The 17850-nt window shown below is 45.3% G+C and overlaps 1 protein-coding gene across 2 annotated transcripts in view; it reads right to left on the bottom strand.

The window, feature by feature from the left end:
• Positions 1–17850, bottom strand: part of HTR2C (5-hydroxytryptamine receptor 2C) — a 103400-nt gene that overhangs the window by 18435 nt on the left and 67115 nt on the right. The gene's annotated exons all lie outside the window — the stretch shown is intronic.

Below are 17850 nucleotides of genomic sequence, written 5' to 3' on the forward strand. Positions count from 1 at the left end.
GCCATCATTTCTGACTAACCGTTAGGATATTTTAATTCTACGATACCACTAAGGGGCACGTGCATGAGGGGTGGACAAAGAAACCTCTCCAGACACTCCATAAACCCGTAGCCAGTTCCCACACATCTGTTTTCCATGACCAGCAGCTGAAGGCAAAGGAACATTAATTGGGCAGTGCCTCCAAGTGACCGTTCTAGCTCTGTTCCTTGCTCTTAAGCTTTCCCCCATATCCTCACCCAATCGCATATGACATTCACCTCTAATTGCCTCACCACATTCTTGTGATGGATTGCACAGCGCTATGTGGCATTAACTTCACTCCGATCCTTTCTAAAGCTCTCTCGATATGTACTTCTCAGTTTCTGTCTGCTGAGGAGAAAGGCAGCAGACAGTTTTTTCTACACAGCCTAATAACTAGCTAAATGACACTACTTCACCTTAAATACTCTTCCCAGGCGGTGTGCCTTAATAACAGAGGAATACTTGTCTCCTTACAGCGCAGCTGGCATTGAGGGGCCGAAATTTGAAAACTGTTTTGAAGGTAGGCAGAGCCGAGGATTACTCTTCACAGAAACAAGTATGCCAGCAAACTGAACGGACTAGATAGCTACATCTGGCAGCAGCTGGCATGCAGCTAATTTGGGGGCCTGCATTTATTAATCAGCTTACTCGGCGCTGAAGTACAGCTTGAGAATAAAAGTGACCCAGAAAGATCCTCAAGGGGCGCTGGTATTTAAATTAAAGATCGGAGAAATTGATTTGTGAACGACACTCCCATGCTAATGCCCTGAATGGATTGTGTGAATCAATAACGTGTCCTGCCAAGCTCTGGGCTTCTAACACACTTATCAAAACAAATCAACAGTATCTATAGCCACTGAAAACATGGGAGACTTCATAATAGTTGAATAATGAGATATTCTTGTGTCTTCATTCAGAACACGGATATCTAAAGCAATCTCTCAAAGTTTACCCCAAGGATCAGAAACATCACTCTCCAGCATCAACGTTACATTAAGAACAACGCAGCTCCATCCTACTGATCTCAAACGGAAAGGGAGAAACGTTAGTCTCAGCGAGCATATTTTGAAAGGAATTACCCAGCCAAGAGACACCCAGGATACCTTACACCCGGAAACCCGAGATGAACTAAACCAGAGCAAATTATTACAAATTGTCCCCGTGAAGCCCAGGAAAACTCCACAAAGAGCAGGGCAGAAGGACATGGCCACATGAGCTCATTTTACCAGTGGGAAACCCATGGAAGAAGCGCGAGGTAACTCACAAAACCCACACTACACAACCTCAGCTCCGGGGAGATAAACCATTTATTTCAGCACGTTTGCACCCCCTACTAGATGGACTGTAAGTGGACTGAAATCCAAAGCGGCAAGCATTGAAGAGGTCCTTATCAAAAGGAATAAGTAAAGCATTTTGTGGCTGAAGCATCTTTACTTTAAAAGGCACCTCTGCTCTACAAACGAATTGAACTTGGTTAAATTATGACTCATGCCTTTATGAAGCTACGATCAAATTCTGCGCCTCCTGCTCTCGTTTTGCAATAGCTTAGTTGCCATCAACCTCCAACGGAGCTCAGAGCTGCAGCTAAGCACCCCTCTGGTCTGCTGGCTCTCCGACGATGTCTCAGCGAATGCTCCAGGGAAGAACAAGTCCGATCTCCTTCAAGTGGTACCTGTGCTCCCTGTACAGCCCCAGGTTTCTGCCGCCAGCCCAAGCTAAACCACATTCGGTCACGCTTTGCCCCTCACTAATTGTCCCTCTGAGTTGCTAGAGCAGCTTTCTGGTACAGGCTGAAGCGAGCTGTGAGCGCAAGACCCGGAGGAAAGCAGCGGGGAGCGTGCCCTGCCGGACAGAGTGGTCCCTGCGAACATGCGTGGGGGCGATGCTGACTGTGCATGGAGGGACGGGGACGGGGATGGCGATGGCGATGATGGCTGCTCCCCTGTCAGGCAGACGGCCAGGAAACCTCCGGTGTCTCTAGAAAGGGCTGCCAGGCTCCCTGCGCGTGGGGGGAGTCTGATCTATGGCGCCGCAGTGGGTACCGTCTGATTCTTGACATTAGCTAGACCTGGAAGAGGTTTCTACAGCAACCACCTTTTCAGCAGTATTCGATGAGGAACAGCCTCTCTCACCTCTTCCTTGGAGCTGCCCGAACACTTCCCATGACTGATTCCCCCCGGAACAACTTCTGCTGTTGATGTGAACGAGGCAACGGCACCGCGACCAAAAGATTAGCAGAAGCAAAAGCGACAGCAAATGTTCATACCCGCGGCGTGAGGTTAGTAGGTGTCGCCTGCTGTCAGCCCTGGCACCGCAGGAACCACAGCCACCATCAGATCAAAGTCACGCTGCCCAGAATTACTGCCGGGCAAGCTGTCAGGATGGCTTTAAAGACAGGAGTGATATGAGCGCCCTCCTAACGGCTAATCCTTTTAGTCTTTACTGTCCCACAGCACTCTGTTATGCTTCTAGCTGAAAAGACAGTTATATGAAGAGACGTTTTACTTTCTCAGGAAGTTTCCGAAAATGATCTGCAATAATAAAATGTCACTCTGGAAATTTGGAGAAAGGCAGCTTGTAATGCATGACTATAGCTTGAAAGGAAGGGCATAATATATATCCTATCTCAAAATGCAATTACTTTAAAGTAAGCATGCTGTGTGCATTTGAAAAACACCTACACCGCCTACAAAGCCAGTAATCTGTACAAAAAGAAGTTTATTCTAATTCTGTTTCAAATAAATGTACAAAACACAAGAAACGTGCCCTGTGACTGTGCCAAGATGCAAAGAAGGATTAAAAAAACCAATTCTGTTAATGACGTTATACTTTTAAAACAATCTTATCCTCAGAAATACCCTCTCTGCAGAAGGTAACATTTCTCTAATTTCTTCTATTTTCTCTCATTTCATACACAAACAATAGCAATTACCATATATTTAGAAGTGCAGATGACGGAGTGAAATGAATTCTTGGACCCCAGCACTTCTAAGCTTTAGTGATTGCATTTCCAATGGAAAGCGTGCATCTCAGTCCAAATTTGGCTCCAGAAAGAACGAAATGGTACAAAACACCTGGGTAAGCAAAACCCAAATTCTTTGTAAGAAACTCGAATTAATCTGTGCCCTTAAAATCAGTCATACGTTTAATGTGCTGGTTGTTAGACCAGACAGGAGAGTGCTGAAGGGAATGAGATGAACGCAGCAGGTCAGAACAAAAGGCGATATTTCTTTAGCCGGCGTGTAATCAAACTGCAGATTTTTTTTTGCCTCCAGACGTTTTGTGGATGCTAGGAGTTTATACTGGACAAGTTCATAGAGAAAAGCATTTGGAAGGCTTATTGCAATGATATTACTTTGAGACCAGGGTTAGCTTCTGGCTCTGATCAGGATAAAAACGCTGTGTGTGAAATCTTAGAAGGAAACTTCTGCAGGATGCCTGTGTATATGGCTTCAGCCTCCAACGCTGAAAAGCATCTCATGGAACCCGAGATGCTGTCATTCTTCACGGGAAACGTGGGTCAAACACTCAGATTGAACCCAGAGTCACGGTCCATAGGTGGGATTTCACCTCCTGCGCCGGGATGAAAAAGCAAATCACAGTTCCCGCCTGTCACCGAACAGCTGAGATGGGCACAAACCATTGGCAGCAAAATACAGAAACTCAAAAGCATTTTGGCAAAGTCGCAGACCATCTCTGTGTGGAGCTAATTTGCTGGCGGATGAGAGTTCCCTTAAATTTTTTGTGCTTTCCATCAAGCAAGATGGCAACAATGAAATTTAATCGCTTTTGTCAGAGGTTTTATGGATAGAAAGTGTTGTATAACACTGCTATATAGGATCGTTGCGCTGTTCACTGCATGAGAGTCAAAAAATTACCAGCCGCTGCAGCAGGAGGTGACTGAATAACCCAAAACACAGCAAATGGAAGCAAAATTAATTGTATCGAATGGTAAAACAGAATTACTCCAGATTGTAGGAGAACGACTGAGCTGGAAAAAGAAAAAAAGTGTTAGAACCTGCGGCTGAAAAGAAACTGTGGGGCTGCAGAATAGATGGAGGCTGATACAAACCCCATGATTCTCCCCAAAGCCTCGAACAAAATCTGACGAGCTTTGCCCAGCTTTTTGTGCTCAGCTGGGGTAGCCAGGAGTCGTCTGTACACACACAGACAAACGCGCCCTACGCTACAAATGGACTGGCTCACTATATTTACATTTAAAAAAAAAAAAATGACTATTGCTTGTACATATGTACTACTTCTGTAGCACGATGTGCCCCAGGATGCCTCCTGGGAATATGCAGTGTAACACTCAGGCCAAATCAGGAATAATAGTGGCAAAATACCTGCTTACCCAACAATAAAGCCCAGAGTTATGCAAAATGCATCCCCGTAGCCTCAGAAATTTTTCATGGCAAACTCACAGTAAGCTGCGGCACTCATTTCTTTTCCAACCATGAACAGGAATTTGGAACAGGCTTCAGAACACATTCGTTGTGTTTAGCCAGTGCTTTGTATCTATCGAGAGGAATAAAAGGGTATAAAAACCACCCTTCAAAATCACACAGGAAGAATAAGGGTGTATTTTGTGGTTTAGGCTCATGATGACATTTTATATATATATACACATACACGCACACGTTTATATAATGTATATATGCATATGCATATATATAGAAAAAACAGAGTTAAGAGATGCAGTTCTTACTAGAGATGCCTATCTGTTCAAATATGGCCTCTTTCAACATCATTTATTGGCTTGGCCAAAAACTAAAACACATGCAATATTTCTCCTTTTGGGGTTCTAATATTTACTGCCTTCTATGTTTCGCTTTAACTGCTCGTAGGCCTTGAACGAATGGAACTACAAATGGTAGGAAGTCATTATGTTTGAATGATTCTCAATCCCAGCGCAAAGCGCAACTTCCCAGCAGTTAACGCGGCGACACAGCCCATGCTCGAAGCACCTCTTGGCCACCCTCTGGATCTGTTCCAGGCCGTACGCTGGTCCACTGCTCCCCGTAGTGCTCTGACCCTCGGAATGGTCAACGACAGAAGTCCAGGAGATGCCTCACCTAATTCCCTGAGAAATGAGGGTACGGCCTTTCGAAACGAGAAGAGTGCAACACTGGGTACCAGCGCTCCCTCAGGTTTCCTTGCTCTAACTCAGGGCAGCAGGCGATGGGAAACCACAACCCAGAAGATGTACCCTAAAGCGGTCACTTTCTGACAGGTTTTCCAGCTTTAGAAGATTCTTTCGCACGTTCCAGGGAAATCCACTGTTGTGGGCTGTGGAAAAAAGCCTACCCTTGCCCACTGCTACAAGTCTTTTTACTCCCATTGCACCATTAACGTATTGCAACTGAAGCATTTTATACTAACCAGGCTTCCCAGGATTCACTTTAAAGTTTCATAGCTGCCACAGGCTTTACAAAAATAGAAAGCAATTACATACAGTTTTAACATTACTGCATTGCATTATTCCCAAGGGAAGGAAAAAATTTAAATTATTTCCTTCTTTCTCTCTTACCCAGGAAGTAAAGTATTTCTTAGCCTGAAATACCACACCAGTAAGTGTAAAGCTATGCATGTCTTTTTTTTTTTTTTGCTAATTTATTTCCTTCAGAATTACGTAGACAAATGACTCGGAGACATCCGTATCACCCTGAGAGTCACACAACTGAAAGTGCTGAAAATCTCCGTCGTGCCCGAGAAGTACAGAACGTTTTGGTTAATCCCCCGCAGCCTGCGGCGATCACCAGCCTAGAGCAGCAGCTGGTCTGCAGGGCAGCACTGCCGACGCTTCTGATTTTATCATCAGCGGAGTGGAATTTAATGTTTTTCTGACATTTTGAACTCCTGGGCACTGGGTTACATGAGAAATTGAGTTTACCTTTAAGTTTTTAGCCTGCATTTTTTCTAGAGGGAAAGAAAGTCTATCCTAAAGCTATCTGGACCCCTTCAATAGCAGATACTCTAGCGCAGCCAAGCCCAGGGCCATAACCTACACACAAAGGACGAAGATGCCTTTTAGGAGAAGGACTGTATTCTTGAATGCTGCAAGTCCAAAAGGCTCAGCAACAGATGCTCAGCAGAGGATGGGCTCTCGGGGGGTACGATGGCTAAGAAGGTGGAAGGAGCCACCAAGTAAGAAAAGGAGGGTGACGCTGCGGCCAGACGCGGCGTTGGTGAGACCACTGCTGGCACGACTCGAACCTCTGCGCCTAGAAGATGCTCTTTTGCCACAGTGCAACACCACACGAAAGCTCTACCTGAGCCTGAGCCACCGATCGCATCCGAGCGGGGCTGTGCCACCATTCACTCAGCTTTGGTTTTCCTCTGAGCGATGCGTTTTTCACCCTGTGGAGCTGCTGGTGTGGCACAAGCAGCCCCAGGGCAAGGAGCAGCAGGCAATGGGCACAGAGCAGCGGGGTCTCCTTGGCAAACCCTCCGCCACCGAGGGAAACCCCAGCAGAGCCGATGAACCTCCAAAGGTCTTTTGGTTCTTGCCTCACAAGTTACAGCGATGAATTGATGTGACTGTATTTTATTGCAAATTAAACAATTGCGCCCGTTATGCTGCTGTTTTGAGAATTTTGACTAACTGTGGTAGATTTGCTTTCTATCCAGTACGGCAATGACTTGCAGCCTTGACAGGACTTGTAAGAAAGAAGCAAATTTAAAGCCAGAATGGATGTAATTATCTGATCTAGGGAAAGGTTGCTTTAGTATCATTAAAGTAATATTTTAAATGCAAGGAGCCAGCTTTATCACGCACTATACTTAAAACAACCCTGCTAACAAAATGAGATGTTTGCCAAGAAGAAAACACAGAGAACACTGTTGCCACCCCAAAGGTTGCATCTCTTCTCTTACAGAAGTATCAAATTATTCCGGGGTGGTCTGTCGTTCCATGAATCCGTATGTTACATTCATCTTTCAACTTACTGGCAGAGCCTAAAACTACACGTGAAGTTAGAGGAAAAATTTCTAGGCTCAATCATGATCTTTGCTCGCAGTTTAAGCAGCTGGAGCTATATCTGGAATTTTTATGTGGAGTGATACAGAGAGTTAACGAGGCAACCGTACCATTAATTGAATTGTGTCACCAACTTCGTACAAAGGGTTCCTCGTAGCATTTTAACCCCAACAGAGAGATGATCTCTCCACACAATTCTGAGATAGAAATTCTTCATAATACTTTATCTAAACGAAACCACAGTCTAATAAAATATTCACACCAGTAAACATTTTCCTTTTTGCTGATGTTCTGTATGGCAGCACAAGGGCAGGACGGTGGCCTCTCCTTTAATTTCCTTCATGCAGGTTTCCTTCAGCCTTCAACCCATTATTTAGGCAACTAATAAAGCAACAGTTGAACCACCAGCGCACTGGAAAATAAGCCCGCGAGCAAACACAGACCCCAAATAAATACCTTCTAAATGTAAAAATATAAATATTTTCTAAAAAACTGTTTCACCACAAAGTACACAAACATGTGACAATAACAGGTGGTTTTCCCCGGTTTTTGATGAAATTGAAAAAGATCCATTATCACAAGAAATAGCTGCCAAAACATACAGATCATTTGAGAAAACTAAAATTCAGAACTGCAAATGATGCGGCGCTACTCAGATTACAGCTGGCTGCTGAGCAGCTACCTTCATTGGAACAGAGCAGCCACCTGCGCGAACCCAGAGTATTTCCTGTCAAATAAAGTTTAGACTATGGCTCTACCCCGGGACCGGCTCTGGGGCTACTGAGAGGACACAAAACCATACAGAGGGGATTTTTTTAGGTCTTCAGTTTGATTTCAGCAAAACTCTGGCAATTCAGACGTCCGTGCCATCCTGACGGCTGCCTGGGAGCCTACCTGGCATTAATCCTCCTTCTCGGCTCGGGCTCCCTCCTGGCAATGCAGCTGAACAAACTGGCCTCTGAATCCCGATAAAACATCTGATTTCGGGAAGAGACATAATAAGGACTTCCTTCATTTGATGTAAAGGGTTCCATATTCAGAGAGCACAGGTCCGTCATCTTTAACTAGCCAATGCTTTTACTAAACGTTCCAGGGAGATGGCCAATTTAATCAGAATTGACCTACTCACTCTAAACCAACTTCTGCAAATCACCAGCATTAACTTCAGGCAGAATGTGCAGATGTTTTCAGGAGTTTTGTCAGTCTGGTATACCTTGCATGCCTGCTCTGTATTTTTTTCCCCCTATGTGGGGGGGAGCAAATAACTGCATCTTGGGATACAACGTGAGGCCGAAGCAAGACGTGCAGTTTGAAAAGTGGCCGGGCTTTTGCCTCCCGTTTGCTCGCAGGCTGCGGGAGGGGACCAGGACACAACCACCACTTTGGCCCTCGTTCCGCGCAGCTCAACGCTTGCAGGAGGCTTAGGCCAATGGAAGGTGCAATCCATGCGCAAGCGCCTTGATGAATTTAGGGATATCAAAGGAGTTCAGCGAGTCAGCTTTCTTTCTTACTGTCCAGCGCACCTTGCCCAACAGCAGGAAAGCTATTAGGGACAGTGGGTTAATTGTCTGGCTGAATGTCCTGCCTGTGTGAGTCACAGTTTGCTTGTCTGATAAGGTTAAAAGCCAGCACAAGCGGAGACTGACAATGGCAAGAAATCACTTCAAGCCAAGGAAATAAGCCATATTTTGGTCACGTTCAGAGATGTTTATTTGCATTTCTGATATTTCTCAGAGCAAAGGACTTGCAAATTGCATTCCCTGGTTAGCTTCCTCCAAGCCGATGGGCATCTCTCATTCTTCGTGATTGTACGAGTAGGAATGCCAGCGTGAGAGCGCTCCACAGATGCCACTGTAAAAAGCAATTATTCGGGGGTTGCTAAGAAGCCTAGAAATTCTGCTCCATATCCTTGAGTGCCACCTACTGTCCTCCTGTCTCTGAATACCTTAGATGCAACCCTCCTGCTTGCAAAGCATTTCTGCCACCCTGCCCAGGCTGCTTCTGACCAAGATCAGGTACACCCTGCCTTACAGGAGAAGTGTCGGGCTGGGGTTTGTCACATTGGAAACTCTCCCTGGGGGAGGCTGAAAGGTGATGGAACAGCACCTTCAGTGGTTTTCTCAAGGAAGTGGTTTGCTGATGAACACTATGACATATGCAGTGATCCTGCATATTCTGGCTTGTATCAGGAATAGAGTGGCCAGCAGGAGCAGGGAAATGATGGTGCCTCTGTACTTGGCACTGGTGAGGCCTCACCTCAAGTCCTGTGTTCAGTTCTGGGTCCCTCTGTACAAGAAGGACATTGAAGTGCTGGAGCGTGTCCAGAGGAGAGCTACCAAGCTGGTGAGGGGTCTGGAGACCAGGTCATATGAGGAGAGGCTGAGGGAGCTGGGCATGTTTAGCTTGAAGAAGAGGAGACTGAGGGGAGACCTCATTGCCCTCTGCAACTACCTGAAAGGAGGTGGGAGAGAGGTGGGTGTTGGCCTCTTCTCCCAGGTGAACAATGACAGGACCAGAGGAAATGGTCTGAAGCTGCGGCAGGGGAGGTTTAGATTAGATATTAGGAAGAATGACTTTACTGAACGAGTGGTCAGGCACTGGAACGGCCTGCCCAGGGAGGTGGTTGAGTCACCATCCCTGGAGGTATTTAAGAAACGTCTCGATTTGGCACTTCAGGGCATGCTCTAGTGGCAGAGATTGTAGGGGTTGGGGTTTTTTTTTGTGTGTGTATGGTTGGACTCAATGATCTCAAAGGTCCTTTCCAACCATGAAGATTCTATGATTCTATGATCCCAAGAAAACCTGTGAACACGGGAGCAAGCATCACTCTTTTCTAGGAGTTTCACGGCCACCACGTGGCATCTCAGCACAGCAATCTGTGCACGTGCAGCCTGCCCCAGTTAAAAGGCAATGCAACGAAGAATCCCCTGAAACAGAATTCAGTGGAACAGAATTCATCCAGTATGTAAGCAAGGTTCAAGTATTTAATTAAATAATTCCAATAGCAATCTAGAAAATGCATGTATTGCTAATCAATTCTATTCTCTACAGGAACAACCTGCTGAACCATGCCAGTCTGCAAACAGCCCCTGCACTGCACCCAGAAATGTACGGTTACCCACCAGGATTCCCGCAGCGGTACGACCTAGACGTACACTTTGGGAATTTTGCTGATGACTTTCTTTTAACTGAGGAACAGGATGTAAAAATGAGGTGAAGCAAACAAGCGCAGCTAAACTCGACTAAGTTACTTAACTGCTTGAGCTCTTCTCAAATCTTGCATGATACTTGAAAAATAACATTTCAGTAGCTGTTATCTTCCAGTACGTTTCAAACTCCTGAGTCCCCTTCACTCCACAGTCAACCTTAAATACCCGGCCGTCCTTCCCCACTTCTTTCCCTTGTTATCCCAGAATACTGAGATGTTTCTCCATTTTGCCAGGCCATAGGGACCCTGGAGGCTCCTTTCACAGGCCTGGAAAATAATTTTCCCCGGCAGGACTAGGTCTGTAAGCTTTCTAGGCAGACAAGCCAAACAGCATGGTGCCTGCCGGAAAGCCAGATTCTCCGTCAGTGGCACAGGAGGTTTTCCTCGACAGCCTGGACACCTGCGGGACATGGACATGTGAGTGGAGAGGCCCTGGCGTGATCTGCTCCACTTCCACCGCCGCAAGAAAGCGCGAGCTTTAAACGCTCATGTTTAATCGAAACTCTCTGCGGGAAAGCGTGGACAGAATCACAGCCTGGGGGTGTATCTCCATTAGGCCTCAGAGGGAAGGCAGCGTTGGACATCGCCCCGGCATGTTGCAGTATTTCTTCCTTTCTTGTCTGCAGAGCCTGCAGGCGAGTTCTGTCCCCAGCCCAGGTGCAGGCAGCGCCCCGGACGAGAGACTCGGCCCCTGGCCTCCCACGGGACTGGAGTAATTCAGCCTGGCTGAGAACCCGGCTGGGAACCCGGCTGGCAGCCTGGCGCTCGGGGAGGACCGCGGGCCCCGGGCCCCTTGCTGTGAGCAGGGCAGGTCACCCTGTCACCAGCATCCAGCACCCACAGCATCCTGGGAGAACCAGCTGTGGGGAGGCCGCGCGCGGGCCAAGCTGCGCCGTCCCTCTGAGGAACACGGGGCTCCCATGTCCCCTCACCTCATCCTACGGCCGGCAGAGCCGAGGCACCCCCAGGCAGCCCAACGCAGCACCATTTTACATCAGCCCTTTACTCCAGGCCACCGATTTGTTATTCAATGCGACAGCCCAACTTGTAAAACCACATTATACGATTTTAAGGACTGGGATTATTGTAGTATTTTGTACACAACTTGTTACTAATGAAAACTGCTCACTACTAACAGAGTCTACTATAAAAGTCTTGAAGTTGGAGTAAGATTTCATCTTAGGTTATGGTGCTTTCATACTGCAGCATTTACAGCCTATGAAATGCCAGGTTGTCATCAAGCTGCTGCACGAGGACACGTAAGAGTCAACTCAGCACAGCTGTCCTCACAGACCCAAGGATTTAGGGACCCCTCAGACGATGTCAACCAGTGTACCTTCACCCTCGCGTGCTGGAATCCAGGCGACATCCCTCGGCCAAAACCAAAACAAACAGGCAGCAACATCAATCCCGCCCGCCTTTACATTCCTCGCCGACCAACGATGCAGCTGCGTATCCGGAGGAGGTCTGTGGGACGAAGTGACCCCGCTTCCCATAACGATGGGAAACATCCCATAAGGATGTTTCGGCATGCGGAACGTGTCCCAGGTGGGCAACAGCAGAGGCAAAGTGAAACTTCACGTCTGACCACCACCTGGGTATACTTGTACTCCTTTATTTTTGAATTTTGCAGAAATTGTAGGCCTATTGTGAATTTCATTAACATGAAGTAGAAGTTTAATTTAATAGGGATAAATGAAGTGTGGGCGTACTGATAGAAAGAATACTATTACCCAGAAAATTATAGTGGTCTCACGAGGTGGAAAAGGAAACTAAAGAAATGATATTTAGTTAAGTTATACCACTGGGGTTTGTGATAGACTTGTTTTTGCTTTGTAATCACGTGCAACGTTATTTTATTAGCATGGTTATACTATTATTACAGTGTAATCTTGCACTCGATTACAAATCAAAACCAGGGTTAACTATGATAATAAAATAATGTGTTAACATAATAATCTAGCAAAACGTAATAAAATAAGTGTTGCCGTAGATTTAACAAATGTAAATGAGTAATATGGGTGTCACGGTAGAACTAGTTACTCCTGAAACACAAGAAGTACTTATCCCAGTATGGACTAGAAAAAGCTTGGAAAAATCATTATGGAAAGTAGATAAAGTAAGATGTGTATATTAAAAGGGCTTGAAAGTTGTTTTTCCTGTGTTCGTGCTTGTCAACATCAACTCACCATATCAAACAAATAATCTTGTTCTGCTGTCGTGTGCCTTGGATGGAGACAGCCAGCTAGATTCACTAGCCGGAAAAGGAGATCCGCGACTTTTGGCTTCTGCTGCGTTCAAAGACAATCTCTCTTTCCATTCATTTCAGACCAGCTAATCAGAAGCAATCAACAAAAGCTTAAATGTCAAATTCCAAATTTTACCCAACAAATTCAAAATTTAAATAGGGGAGTGAGAAGTCGTTCCCATTCAGAACAAACGCGCGGACGTAAGGGCAGAGCTCTGCTGCCTCCTAAAACGAGCCATCAATATTCATAGGTGTCAGAGACGCATTTACAGTCTTCTGCATCCCAGTGGGTGCCAAATAGGTATGGTAAAAGCCTGTCATACAATTTCCATATCTCAACAGCACCAAGACCTTTTTCTACAGCTGCTGCCTCTGATTGGGGATGGAAATACAAAAATAGACTTTTATAAAAACAAGCGAAACACCCAAAACTTACCTAAAATAAACACATTGCAAAAAAAAGTTACACGTCAGAAGGTGGAAATGGATTGGTCAGGATAACACCTGGTCTGTCCCGATAATTCCAGCACAGCTGGAGAAGAGAGCCTGCTGCCAACACGTCAACAGGAACAGAAATCAAACCGCCTAAAAAATAACGGAGAATCAACAGAACCTTATCGACCGTCCTGCCTTGCCCATAAAATCTTGCACCTAAGAGTTGATAGAGGAACCAGGCATTTCATGTTTGTGCGTTACTCATTGAACTTTGCAGTCCTGAACCTTTTCCATCTAGGCACCGAGAGGGCATCTCGGAGGAGAGAGTCACTCGCTGCTGTCACTGTGCTTATCAGGGTTCCTGCAGGAATAACAGAGTTTTCCAACAACGAGACTTATTACAGCCAGAAAACAGAGAGGGCTGGAAAAATGGAATATATATTTGAAACTGATGCATGAAACCAAAATGTTGATATAGCACATATTGGTAATCGCAGCCTAGGCTCCGTGACAGGCTCACGCACAAATTCCCCTCATCTCATTAGCATCTTTAATGACAATTTTGGCAGAAAAGCTAGTGAGGATCCATTCTGAATCTCCTGTGAGTTGTCCATTCAGAAAAGGGTCGTATTGCGTCAATAAGGCAGTGTGCAAATTAGTGCAAGGCAGCGCAATTGGCACGTGGACGCTCTTCCATCGATGTAATTTCCATTTAATTATCATCCAAGCAGATGAATCACATCAGAGCCTCTTTCCCAGCATGTGCTGATAAAACACAAAGCGGGAACTTAATGCTACTCTTAGCATTAGGTCTAAGGGAAGCGAACAAACCTACAAGAGTATTTGTGCATATTTTAATGAATATTAGACACTCCAGCACCCAAATTTCAAGGCATATGTCATGTGAATTGGCGAGAGACATTAAAATCGTAATTTGCTGAGTAGAATTTAATGATATCAATTCAACAGACAGATGTGAAAGGAAGTAGAAGAAAAATTTGAGTTAATTCTGAGTTAATTGACCCAATCCTGGAAACATTCATAATTCCAGCTAATGTATTACATTGGTATATTTGTCTTACAATATATCTAAGTGCTTTTCAGAGATTTCACCTTGCTTCTCTGTATTTCTTCTCATCTCGAGTAAAGCAGATATCTATATATGTATTGGCCAACACAACGGCAGTGATTTTTCCATACTTTTGACTTCAAAGGCTGGGTTGGCCCATTACACACACCTCTTCTAAAAATGCACTAGTCTGTTCCTCAGGGCTTGGCATGTCACCATCACTCAGGTTGAGCCCTTAGGCAAGAAATTACAATATTATTGTATTAATCACCCAAAGCACATTAAGGTTGAAATGAAATCCTACTTATTTTCACAAAATGCTGCCCATAATGTAGTACAGTAAAAGCAACAAATGCGGCAGGATGGACACCAATAAACCAAACAGCAAAATGCTGACGTGAGGCATCTATCTGCATGCGACAACAGACTTCCCGAGTGAATACAGGGCATAATTTCCAAACAGAACAAGAGTGAAAGAGTTTTTCAATTACACGTTAAATCAAGACGGAGTACAGAAATACAGCTGACCCTCCTTGGAGTCCTTCTGCGTTTCCCCTTACGTTCTCCAATATCTGCAGCTGCGGCCAGCACAGGAAAATGAGCCATATGTTAATCTCTACAACAGACTGCAAGTAGGACCGTGCCTGGAAATTATAACTGCTCGTTGGCGAGTGCTGAGAAACACGTGCTACCAACTGGTTCCTCATCCCAGTTTCGCTCTGCTGGGGTGAGTGAGAAGAGATAGCAAGTTCTCAGCATGAGATAATACATCCTAGATATTTGGTGTGTGAAAGCGTCGCTGGATTGAGCTGCAGGCACCTTCTAGGAGGGGACGCAAGGGCTTTTATAGGTAAGAGAGAACAGAAGTAAAAGCAATAACTGGTCTGGGGTGTTCAGGACGGACAGAATGGATGAAGCCATTGAGATGCATTCCTCTGTCACAGCTCAGGCCAGGCTGCTACGGCCACGTCTGTGTTTTAAACTCTAGATCACACATATGATGCTTCCAAATGGAGAACATTTTATTTCCCACTTTCCTAAGTTAATTTAATGTTTGGGTAAAATTTAAGAGGAGTTGCTATCCTTTCCGCTCTGCTATTCCATGGAATTTACTATTCCTCTCTCTCTTTTGTTTTCCCCCTTTCATTTTTTTTTTTTTTAAAAAAAAGAAAAGATGGCACCGTTTACAAAAATCAATAGAAGTAAACGCCAGTTCAGAGGCAGCTCCCCTGCTCACCGGAGCAGATGCTGCTTGAGCACCAGGCTCTGCAGTGTGCCTGGAGAGGCGGCGCCCATTTTATCCGGGTCTTTCTCCAGATGGCCAACGGATCGTGAGAAGGAGGGAGGCCTGAGCTCCAGCTGATGCCAAACTCAGGCCAGTTTTGCAAAGGGACAGCCAGGCTGGGACTAGCATCCGTATGTAAGGTAAAGTCCCTGTAAAAAGCTATCGCAGGTCAATATCCATGTACAATGACAACACCTAAAATGAACTCAGTCTTGGTAAAATGTCTGCAATTCTGGTTAAACCTTTCTCTTTATTTTAAAATTTAAGAATAGGGGATTAAACACACCTAAGGAAGACCCAGTGGTCGTGTCTCACGTGGCCCCAGCGCCCGGAGGCGGTGCTCTTCTTCCTTTCAGGTGAGGATAAATCTATCTGTGGGAAACACATTAGCTGTCTTGTTATCTCGGTGATCCACCTGGCACCTTTCTAAAGCAGCAAATTTATCTCTGGAACAGTTTATCATAACAGGGTCTTTCTTTTTATATGTAACAATTCTGCTTCTCTCATTGTCTTACATCAATTTCTGGTTAGCTACAAAGCATCTAAGTTTATATTTCTTTTCAACTAAACCCATAAAAAGTTAATTACAATGAGGCGATGCACTTACAACGCTACTACTGGATCTAACAGGCTACTGTTGTAAAAAGTAAACAAAGATTGATGCATTTTAAAGCATGTTTAGCTTCACTGGTCTAGAAGCGAATTGGGCATGAGAAGATTGCGCTGACAGCATTGAAGCTGCTGCTGTATTTAAACCGACATCAGTACTCCCGCGAAACAGAAATGTAGCTGTACGCCCTCCAGGTTTGGGGGGGTTTACTCCTGTGAATTCACTCCTGTGAATTTCAAAACCTGTTGCATCTTCCAAAAAAAAAAATTTAGCTAAAGGATGAAATAAAAAATATAATTGGACCAAAATCTTTATTTGCATCAAATAACAGCATTTAAATTTGTGCCATTCAAAATCATTCTAATGAGTCATACTTGAGCATAAAAGATTTATTTTGGATGAGCGATTCTCAATTACACTGGGCAGGCAAGACATGCCTGTCCAATGTAGTGTCTAAAATATGAAAAATAGCTCCCTGATTGGATGCAACATTCATGCTGTGGGTAAATTAGAAAACTATAAGGCCATATGTTCAACTAGTGTAAGTAGGAGTTAATCCACTGAAATCATCTAGAGTATTTTCACATTTCCCTTCACCTCCCCAGAACTTGGGAGGAGGACAAAGATGGACTCTGCCGGTCTTTTCTGCCGCATTTGTAGCAGCTGCATCCGAGGACACATCCTCATGAGATGCCGGGGTGACACTTTACACGGTCAGCGCTCACGGCGGACTGCTTCCATGGGTGAGACCACAGCTCAAGTTGAGCTGTGGAGCTGCAAAAAACCTGCCTCCACTTACCAAGTGCCCAGCCAGGCTGCCTCAGAGAAACCTGCTCTGCAAACACGCCGTCCTTGCCAATTCGCTTCTGGCTTTATTTCAGACCACAGCCTTAAACGGTTCACAGAATATGGGCCTAACTGACCCAGTGACGACTTCTTGTGCCCTGGTAGAGCTGCGAGAGAGGAAATACTGATAACAGGTTCCCCTGATGAAAACTGCAAAGGGGAAGCAGCCCCGTTTGTCGACTTTTGAAGGAAAAGTTGCAAAGTGCATTTACTTCTTACAAAGTACAAAGGTACACTGAGACTCTGCCTTTTTCACTCGGCAGCGTTAGGATTTTCTATTTAAAAACCGCTTCTCGCAAGAAAGTTGAGGTTGGCAAAGAGATGAATTTTTTGATTTTGTAATAAGGTGCTCAGAGATTTGTCACGGCTTTCTGTTGCTACACACTGACACATACAGATCCTGGCTTCGGCATGCCAACAGCAGGCGAACCTGGAAGGAAACGCTGGAAGATGTAAGATATGACTGCAGTAGCTCAGTGTCTTACTAATACTTGGTAGCAAACAACAGGACACAGCGAGTCAGAAAGTCCTTTTCACTCCTGTATTCCTGTGGGATCAGGAAACTCTCCTTAGAATCTCTTTGTGATTTCATTTTCCTATTGGGATCGTGTTGCTCAGCAAAATGAGATTTCTTTCTCTAAGGTGAATTTGCTTCCTCTGCCTTTTTAAATTTTTTTTGGTTTTTAACCCAAACCAACGAAATAAACCAAAAAAACCCCCTCAACAGCCTCAGCCAACCCAGAAGAGAGGGGTTCACTCCTTTTCCAGCAGGAAATGTGGAGTAAAAGAGAAGCACCTCAGCGAGCAGCAGCTTCGCAAAGGCAATGCAGCGGCCATCACAAGGAGCTTTTCATCCCAAACCACGTTAAGCAAGTGAATGGCCACTGAAACCCGGGTGAGGATCAGGCCCTGCACGGGCTGGGAGCACGCTTCAGCACCGAGCTGAACGTTCCACACCACGCAGCAGGAAGGTCGTCTGACCTGAACAAACACCAGCTCATTTCTCTTCCCTATATGTACCTTAAAGCTTTAACAGGAGAGAGGCTCACGCTTTGTGTGATGACGCTGGAACCTAATCGACAGCAACGCCCCAAAGGGAGCTGGGCTGCAGCGGCAGGAGAGATTTCCTTAGACTCAGAGGAGAGGAAC

This window comes from Rissa tridactyla, chromosome 9 (assembly GCF_028500815.1).
Source record: "Rissa tridactyla isolate bRisTri1 chromosome 9, bRisTri1.patW.cur.20221130, whole genome shotgun sequence".
NCBI classification, from domain to species: Eukaryota; Metazoa; Chordata; class Aves; order Charadriiformes; family Laridae; genus Rissa; species Rissa tridactyla.